The following is a 10,694-nucleotide window of genomic DNA, read 5'->3' as shown; positions in this document are numbered from 1 at the left end:
CTTCACCCTTAAAACAGCCCAGATAAGGAGATAGATGGAGAGAGGGTAACAAGCCCAAGTTCACTCAAAAAACTTCATGGCTGAGCAGAGAGTTGAACCCAGATCTCCCTGGTACAAGTCCAGCACTATCCACTGTAGCCCACTGCCTCCTCATATCCAGTTGTATGCCAGACGAATGGGGTCGATTTGCAACATGGAGCCCAGAATGATTCACCTCCTCTCTGCTATTAGTGTGATAATGGAGGTGCCTCCTCCACATTAGGACTGAATGGCCTATGGTCATAAAAGAGGGTCTCTAAAGGCTCAGGTGCACAATCTGGGAGTGCTCATTGTTCCAACTTGAGGCTAGGATGAACCACTGACCTGATTCATTTGGCCTTTCTTACGTTCATAAACCAACAATTTCATGTGAGTTTGGCATTCTAGGGGAATAACCCCTGAGAAATCTGGGGAAGAAATTGGGTGTGCATACATATTCTTATTGACCAAGGGTGGGGAACCCCTTCTGGCGGGCAGGCCAGCTCCAATTGTGCCCAACTGTCTGGGGGCCACACCTGACAGGTGGGCAAGTGACCCACCTGCCAGCAGTGCTCTTTTTCTAGAAAAAAGAGGTGCCAGGACTTCCGGGTCGGCGCCATCGCCGAATGGCGGACTCCCTCCGAGCTCCAGAGGGAGCCGGCTTGGCAGGGGCTGGGTCCTACCGCACCGGCGATGCGGGGACCCTTAAAAACCACGGCCAGAGGAGGCCGTGGACATGGAGACTCGGCTGGCACCGTCAGCGCCCTCCCGACTCGTGAAGGAGCCTTTTTAAAGGCTACGGATCGGGTGCCGGGGAGAAGCGTGGTGCTTTGAGTTCTCTGCTATCCCTGCCGAGCGCAGCCGCATGCCATCCGGCGGAGAGCGCTGACTTCTTCTATTGAAAATTTGGATCTAAAGAAGAACCCGTGAGTAATTGGAATATGGACTAAAAAAAAGAGGGATAAATTTTTAAAATTTGGAGCGAACGGGGGAGGCGGAAAAAAGGAAGTCAGCCCACCCCTAAATTGTAGAAGAGCCAAAACAAAGGACTGGACAACTAAGATCGAGTGTAACCTTATCTCGCCGAATTAGCAACTTCGCGAGGGAAAATTATAAGATTGAGCTGGAGGAGAAAAGTGGAATTGTTTTAAAAAAGCAACCCCCCCCCCCCGGAATCCCTGGAGCGATTCGTGAAACTGCCTGGAGAAGAGCAATGGAGGTTTTGACAGCTGTCAAAGAGCTGTCAAAAAGGAAGATTAAAATAGAGACTTTGTTATGAGGACTTTGCCGGTTACATTTGTTATAAATTGAACATAAACTGTTTCAAATATGGGCTAACAAGCTATTTGGACTGGTGGATGTGATTCTGGAAGGGAACTTTGCTACTGTAATCAACCTAGAGGAGCTGAGGGATATTGCATGTGTTTTTGACAGGAAACTTGAACAGTTGAATGGAACTTTTAATCTCCTGGGAAACTGCAGGAATGGAACTTTATTTTGTCTACAGAGGTCTTTACACTACAGGAAACAATGGAACTATTTGTTGGAAAATGAAAGGAACATGATGCAATGCTTTGCTTCTGAATAACAAGCCCCTGCAGAGACACTAGAAACTTTTGGAAAAAAAACATTTCTGTAGGAGAACAGAGAAACAAAAAGGAGGAGAATGATTGACAAGAACAAGGAAACAACAAGAACTGGACAGAACTGGGAGAGGGAACATTTGGGATATCCAGGTTTGACAAGCTTATGGATACAAAATTGGAGTTTTTACTCCTGGATATAAAAACCTGGATAGAAGAAATGGGCCCCCCGTTTGATAGACTCCTTCTATGATTGGACACTCGTAATTAAAGACTGGCAAAGAACCTGAGGGTCATAGTGTAATGTGGGAACTCCAGGAAGATATTAGAAGTAGAGGGATAGGTGAAACGCAAAGGGGAAAGAGGGGAGGGAAAGTTGGAATCCAAAGGTTGTAAAATCACTACTCATATTTATTTTATTTCCATCTGTACCATGCTTGAAAGGGGGGAACTCGGGGAAGGGAATAGATCGATCTTAGGGGATGGGAATTTGGATAAATTGGGTTATTGATGATGAGTGTAATTTGGGGAAAAGAACTTGTTGAATTTAATTGCTTATTTGGAAGATTTGGAACACAAGAGGGGGCAGGGAGGGGAAGTCCTGGTTATTGGCAAAAAGTTTATAAATTGGATTTAATTTGTTTTAATTTGTTTTAATTTGGAAAACCTTAATAAAAATTATTATAAAAAAGAAAAAGAAAAAAGAGGTGCCAGAACTCACCATGAACGCCTCCCTTGTTCTCTTAGAATGGCAATGGCGTCCACCTGGGAGGTGCCGGAAGTGAGTTCCACTGAGTGAGAGAGAAAAAAAGACCTGCCTGTCAATCACCTTATGGAAATGGATCTGACCCCTGGCCAAAGCAGCACAGCTTGCATTCAGTGCTAAATGTAAGCTGCATTTGATTTCATTTAAAGTTCTGATTGCAAGCCCTGCTGCTTCTGGCAAACATCCCATCAGGCGCTCCTGAGTGGTTCTAACCCCGACGGTGCAGCTTGCATTTGCTGCCAAATTTAAACTGCACCAAATGCAAGCCACGCTTGCAAAGGCACAGTAAGGAGTGCAGTCTAAGGATCCCAATTGGTTCTTTCTGAACCCGGCTTTATAGGACACCCACCTGACATGTGTGAGTGACAGGTGGGGATGGCTAGTGGCAGACCCTCCAAGTGTCCCTATTTTCCAGGGACTGTCCCAGATTTACAGAGAGAGTCTCAGTTTCTTATTTGGTCCTGGTCCTGTTTTTCCTCAGGTCATTCCTATTTTCATCAGAGAAATGTTGGAGGGTATGGAGTTATGCAACCCCCAAACCAAGGAGATAAGTAACATCTCAAGTCCTGTATAGGGAAGTTTTTTAATGTTCAATATTTTATTATGTTTTTATATATGTTGGAAGCTGCCCAGAGTGGCTGGGGCATCCCAGTCAGATGGGTGGGGGATTATTATTAAATAGGATGTCTGTATTTTCATCAGAGAAATGTTGGAGGGTATGCCGTGGGCCTAATTTGGCCCGCAGGTCAGAGGTTCCAGACCATGACTTTGGATGTTTTTTATCTCCTTCCTTGGAAATGGTGGCACATTTTTTCAGGCTGTGTTCATCAGAACTGCCATCAAAATTGGCCTGCTGTTTCTTGTTATAAGTGAAAACAGAGTGGGCTATAACTATGCAATAATTCAGCTATAAAAAAGCAAACAGTTACAATTGCATATACAAATGAAACAGCAAAACCATCCCAACCAAAACAGAACAGTAAGAGGTAAGTTCCACAAAACAAAACACCTTACCTAACAAAGGCCAGGATTAAGAGGTGCATCTTCAAAATATTATTATTATTTATCGAATTTGTATACCGTACTGCCCTACATCCGTAGATCTCAGGGTGGTTCACAGTATAAAAACACACGATTTAAAACACAAAATACATAATGAAAAGAAGAACAAAAACAATCAAACCAATAACCCTCCCATCCAGCCCAACCCCCTCCCACAAACACACTTTAAAGGATATAGGATATTAATCAGCCAAAGGCCTGGTTGAAGAGGAACGTTTTTGCCTGGTGCCTAAAGCTGTATAATGAAAGCAGCAGCCAAACCTTCCTGGGGAGATTCCACAAACGGGGAGCCACTGCAGAAAATGCCAATTCTCGTGTTGCCACCCTCTGGACCTCTCATGGAAGAGGCATGGTGACAACTGTGCAATAAAGATGCTAGATGCACCTCTGCGAGGAAAGAGTTCCATGATTTAGGGCCGTGGTTTTCAACCAGTGCCGTGGCCCCCTGGGGTGCCTTGAATGGTGGTCAGGGGTGCCACGGATAACACTGGCCTCTGTCCCTCTTTCCTTCCCTCCCTCCTCCGATGCCCTCTTGTGTCTCTGCCTACCAAAAGTTTGCACAGTTGTTTGTTGCAGCAGCCCTGGCTACAAGTTCTGCAGGCGAATGGGGTCTCTGGGGCTGGTTAGGGGGGTGCTGGTTGCCAGGAGCTGAGACAGCCTCAGAATAAGCAAGCTGGCGAGGGAGCCTTGCCAGTCAGTCCACCAGCTCTTACTGTTGGGAATGGACAGACAAGTCCCAAGCTGCTGTGGGGCAGTGTGAGGAGGCACCTCTCTTTGGGGCGGCAGCTCAAAGACCAGGGACGGCAGCAGTGGCTGCCCAGAGGACTCCCAAGGAGAGGAGAGGAGGCTGAGGGAACACTCCACAAGGGAGGGTGTTTGAAAAAGGGTGAGAGGCTGCCAGCTCTGCAGGCAAGGGGTGACATAACTGGGCTTCCTCTGCTGACCTTAAGACCCAAGAGGGACTGTAGGAATGGAGGTGGCATTTGAGGTCTTTGGGGCCCAAGTTGTTTAGTGCTATGAACATGACTGTGAACACCTTGAATTGGGCCTGGAAACAACCAGTGTAGTTGTTTTTAAAATGGGTTATGTGAGAGCAAAATTTCCTAGGAAAATCCCATTTCGGTTGCATTTTACCATCCTTTCACATCCAATATCCATCTAAAAATTCTAGAGATCTGTCAAGTCAGAGAGCACAAGTTTGAGTTAGTTATAAAAGAAGTGGTCCATGGAATCTTTGTAGGGATCAAGGCAGGCTTAGAAAAGACCTGAAATATCAATTATGTGAGTAGCATCAGAACCACTCGGGTTGAAAAGAAAGGATGAGAGCTGAAACTTCAAAGAAGAGACACAATCCAGTAATGGAACTGCTGGCCAAAAAGGCAGCAGCTTCTTCCAGCTTCCTTTTGAAGGGCCAATGGGAGCCAAGGGAGGAAAGAGGATAGGCAAAGTTTTGTAGTCTCAGCTGTGTTTTTCATCCAAGTGCAGAGCAGGAAATGGTTGAGGGAGGGAGCACTTTCTAAGTAATTGACATGTTGGAGAATTCTGAAGAATGAACAACATTTCCAGTTGTTCGCCAACCTCAAATATTCATCCAAAGCAGTAAAAGAAACAGAAGGAAAACAAACATCTTAACCTCAGTTGTATACAAATGCACCAAAGTGCAATGTTGACTGCAGAGTTAAACCGGATTAGCTTTACATTATGTTTACTTATGAAATTGAAAGCCAGAGAAACTGGAAGCTTTTTATTTCCAAAGTGCTGTGAATGTGTGCTTTGAATGTGATCACTGAATCCCCCTGAGCTCTTTTCTTTGTAGCTGTCATCACTTCAAAAACATATCCAAGACTGCTGGATTCGGTGCCAAATGTGATGTCTCTGTCATTGGACTCCCAGCCTAAATTCCCTATATTGCAGAAGGACTAAAGTGCATCCTTGTCATATGCCAAGACCTTCCCATCCTTCTCGGTGCATCTATGTGGTACAAGTGCACACAAGTTGCCACTGGACAGCAAACGACATGGACACCCCATCTCCAAATCCAATGAACCAATTAATTGCAGTGCTTTCAGAATGGATTTCTGCCAGTACTGAATTCCAAGAAAGCTCACTGCACAGAGTGATGGTTTGTAATAATTCATTGGCTCATTTCGGTGTGTAAATGGCAGGGATGGAACACAAGCATTGAACATCAAATTTAGTTTAATAAAATAAATGGTTGCCAACATAGCTAACTGGAAATCCTCTTACCCAAACATGATTCATTGTTTTGAGTCCATGTGGAATTCAGTCCTTCTGACTATTTAGCACCTGTTTTTACAAATCACACATGAAACTGTAGAAAGATAAGAATGCAGTTCAGTGGTAGGTTCATTTCATGGTGTTTCCAGGTAGGGCTGGGAATGGCTCCCCTATGTAACCTGGGAGAATTTCTGCCAGTCAGTGTAGTCTGCACTAAGCTATATGGGTCAATGGCCTGACTTGGTATAAGACAGCTTCCTTGACCTCTCAAACTTAGGCTCAAATCTTTTCCCTATGAGGTGGGAAGCTTTGAGGAAAGGATGGGTTTTGAGCAGCCAAGTGGCTGGAAAGTATACGTGAGAAAATTTGATTTTTGTGTGTGTGTGAATTCTGATACACATTGATGTGATCCACTCCTCACAGACTCATGCAGGAAGCTCTTTTCCCTTGGATCTCACACTTCTCCACATTCTGCAGTGTAGTTCTTTGCTCTAAGAAAGATAGATCAAAGTGTGTTTTATAATGTGCCTTTTCAGATAGAATATATTGAGATGTGTATATTTTGTGAGAAAACACATTAAAAAACACAAACTTTTTCATTTTGTTCATTGTAGTAGTTCTTCTTCTTCTGATTGTGCAAAGGGAATGGAATGGACTTTTGAATGAGCACATGCAGAAGTTGCGCAAGTGATGAGAACCAGGAACAGACTGATGGAAAGAGTTAAAAAACCCCTCCTGGTTTCCCTCTCCAGATTCCACTTTCCCATGGTTTTTGTTTTTACCTTTAAAAATAATCAGAAACAGAATTGTTGGGACTACATGTAAAGTCTTGGCACTGAGAGACAGTCTCTCTTCTCTGCAGCCGCTTCAGCTCTGCAGCATCCACCTAAACTCAACTTGTGATTTTATTGTTTCATCTGTTCTTAAACTGTTTTAATTGTTATGCTTTTTAATTGGTTGTTTTAGTGTATTTTAAGGAAGGATGTTTTAATGCCCCAGTGGTTTTGTTATTGTGTAAGCAGTATATTAATTAATTAATTAATTAATTAGAGTAGAGTAGATATTGCCTTCCTCTGGTGCTTCAAGAGAACATTACTGTGAGCACATCTGAGAAGACATGTAGGATTTATTTGCTTGTTCATTTCAGCAGATCAATGTGATCTGGCTTCAACAGGAAGCTGTGTTGTTGGGTCTATTTAATAATAATAATAATAATAATAATAATAATAATAATAATAATAATAATAATAAATACCTTTATTGTCAATGTACAACCTGTGTACAATGAAATTAACCGAGCCTCCCCCCAAAAAAAACACACTCAGTCTCATTGCACTCTGTGTGCTTGCTGCACAACACACCAACCCTGAAAGTCAGTTGCACTATATTATTTTCCATTCAGCAGCCTAACAGCCCATGGATAGAAACTGTTTTTTAGCCTGTTGGTACGACTGATTATACTTCTATATCTCCTGCCCGAGGATAGAAGATTAAAGAGGTGCTGGCCAGGGTGTGAATAGTCCCTGAGAATTTTTCTCACTCTCCTAAGGCAACGATCCCTTGCGATGTCATCTAGCGGGCTCAGGGGACAGCCCATGATATCATGTGCTGTGTTCACCACCCTCTGTAAAGACTTTCTGTCCATGGCTGTCAAGCCAACGTACCACACTGTGATACAATAGAAGAGGACGCTTTCTATTGTGGACCAGTAAAAGGAGGTCATCAATTGTTGTTTAACATTGTTCTTTCTCAAGACACTGAGAATCTTGCTTAATGTTTACTTTTTTATCCACACATTTGCCACTAACCCAGAGTCTTCACAACAGGGTGGGATATAAGCTCAAAGAGATTAGTCAGTTGGAAATTTGCATATGCCTGTCCCTTTGGAACTGGGTTTTTCTTAAGAACTTGAAATCAAGACAAAACAATGCACTTACGCAACTTCATTATCTGTGTGCACTTGGGTGTGTGGAATTACACAACCGTTTTTGGAAACCAGAATTGTGATTTCACTTTATAGGAATCTTGTCTTTGCTCATTGAGGCTGAAATTCTAGAATGCAAAGTTAATTGCTAATTAGTCCATGCAAATTGGTGAACATTGTACTGCTAATTCAATGAAAGTTAGAAGACAAAGAAACAAAGAAAAGAGGTCTTGAGGTGAAAAGGTGGTTAAGTCTTTTTCTTACTAAGTTAGACATCTGTCATCCCTTCTGCTGTATCTCTTGGTGGGCAAAGAAACACCAGATGAAGAGGCCACACACACCGGCTGCATGTTCCTAGCTAGGAGCATTCAGTTTTCCCTATCACTAGAGAATGGCAGACTGTCAGTGGATGGACTTTCTTGGCAGCACTTTCCAAAGAGGCAAGATCTTCCACAGGCAACAGTTAACCCTTTTTTGAGGTACATTCATGGAGCCACACAACCCAGGCATTATATATTTGCTCCCTTTTGTATAAGAAGCTTCATGAAAGAAAAGCAGTGGGCCAGGGCACAGCCCCAGATCCAGCTAGGCTTTGGTCCCTGCCAAGGAGGTAAACTCAAAGAGACTGAAGGAACCACTCGCCTGGCTGCTCTGCATGGGCCTCCCCTTCCCTCTGCCAGTGCCTGCTCCAGAAAAAACAGGCAATGCCAATCCATCCTCTGGAGCAGGGAGAGAGATACAGAAACAGGTTTCAAGACCACCGTACAAAAAATCCCTTCAATCTATGGCTTTGTATGTGTAGCCGTGAGGGGGGAGGAGGCAAGAAGAGGAGGGTGTTGTTTTTTAAAATAAAAAATACTTCATTGCAGGCCTTGGCAAGGTTTTGAGACAAGTTGAGCAGAGCTCTTGGGGCCTGCAGACACCATCTTGTCTGTCCCCTTGAATCCACTTGATTTTTCTTTCACATTGCCTCTGTCTCTGCACTACACAAAGTGGAAATCCCTCCAAGTCAGGTCAGCTTCCCCATGATATGAAGCATCTACAGTTCATGCAGCCTGGGCCTCTTTCATATGGGGGAATCAATTTGCATCGTTTATGCTGCCAGATCCCTCGCACTAAAGTGTAGAAGCCATATTAAACTCCCTGTCTAGTTTTGGCTGACATCTCTGTGCAGGGAATCCAAGCCAGCTCCTAGGCTTGCCAGCTTTCCACAGCTAGAAGGTCACACTTAATTTCCCCACCCCAGCACCTCTTGATTTGCTCCCTCTACTGATGAATGTATTCAAAGGACTTGATGTTGTTAATAGCAAAGTCCCAAAGGAAGCCTTCTCCTGTCTGCAAGTACTGGTCTTGCATGCACTGTACCCTTCATGGCCTGCTGTGACCAAGATGTCTCTCCATCAGTCATGACTAGCTTTCTGTAGGAATCCTGTATCATAGGATCCTACTCATCAACAAAATGTTTCTGGAGAAGCTGAATGGTCCAGGCACTTGGCCCAGAGCCTCCTGTTCTAACTACCACTAGCTTGTACTCTGTCATCATCTGGTCAACCCCAGTTCTGGGTTCCCTCAAGGGACCAACTGTCTGTTGTCTTCCCCTGCCCTCCACTATCCATGAGGTAATAATAATAATAATAATAATAATAATAATAATAATAATAATAATAATAATAATAATATTTTCTACCCCACTCTGGGTGGCTTTCAACAGAACATTAAAAACAGAATAAATCTTCAAACGCTAAAAACTTCCCTAAACAGGGATGCCTTCAGATGTCTTCTAAAAGTCAGATAGTAGTTTATTTCCTTGACATCTGATGGGAGGGTGTTCCACAGGACAGGTGCCACTACTGAGAAGGCCCTCTGCCTGGCTCCCTGTAACTTCGCTTATTGCAGTGAGGAAACTGCCAGAAGGCCCTCGGAGCTGGACCTCAGTGTCCGGGCTGAACGATGGGGGTGGAGACGCTCCTTCAGGGCTGAACAATGGGGGTGGAGACATTATTTTCTTTGCAAGGCAGAAGAATAAAGCTTCATTCCCCCCCTTTTAGTTCTTTATTTATACATTTCATTTAACATATCAAAATTTAACTTCTTTCCCCCTCTTTCTGCAGTTCCTTAAATTTATTTTTTTCATATCTTCTGCATATCCAAATTCATTTAACTTGCTCATTTAACTGTCTACTGTAAATATATACTCTTAGAAAACTGCAGGTTGTTACAATAATCATGCTAATGTTTGTATCTGTTTACAATTTAATCTGTAAATATTCAATAAACCATTTCCATTCATTTATAAAAAGTTTGTTATCTTGATTTCTTATTCTTCTGGCAAAGCTGCACTTTTCCCAGGGGAGTAAGCAGGGCTTTTTAAAGGCATAGAAATGGGGAGAAATGCAAAGTTTGCATGGGGATCAGCCCCCTGGATAGATCCAAAGGTCCATCTGTCCCTTTGCCTTAAGGAGACTAGTTGTTAGTCAAATTCCTGTTGGCTTGATGCGGTGGTGAACTTTTCACTTAGGCAATAGAGACCCCTTCTTGCAGCACCCACATTGGCACCCAGAATCAAGGTGCTCGCTGGCAGAGGGGCAGGCTGTTACAGTGGTGGCGTTGGCTTGGACAGTGTGTGTGGGCAAGGTGAGTCCCAAGCAATGAGCCACCCACACACATAGACACTGCTCATTCCCCATTCACTTGCTTCCTTTTGGTTTTGGCATCCTATTTCCCTGGAATAGAGACCAAGAAAAGGTACCTAACTAGGTAAACAAGTGAGCAGCACCCAGCCAGCTTCTTGAAATTTATGATGCCTTTGCACACAATTGAAAGCTCATTTGTGCCTCTAATCTCTAGCTAAGTGTGGTGCTAAATGCTAATCTTTTTGAGGCTGCGGGCCAACACATTTACAAATTATGCCTGTCCGGCTCAGCTTTCTTACTGAGTTCCCATAGTATCACATTCCTTAGATGATCTTTAGAGCGGTGCACTTGTACCCGTTTGGCCTGACTGTGGGAGAGAGTGAAGAATGTTTTTCTCAATTCCCGCTTCGGTTCAGGGACTGCATTCTGGGAGCCACTTTAAAGGGATTCCCATGGAGGAAATAGACATT

Source organism: Podarcis gaigeae (genome assembly GCF_964106915.1).
Source record: "Podarcis gaigeae genome assembly, chromosome: 2".
NCBI classification, from domain to species: domain Eukaryota; kingdom Metazoa; phylum Chordata; class Lepidosauria; order Squamata; family Lacertidae; genus Podarcis; species Podarcis gaigeae.
Note: the sequence above shows the minus strand (reverse complement) of the source record.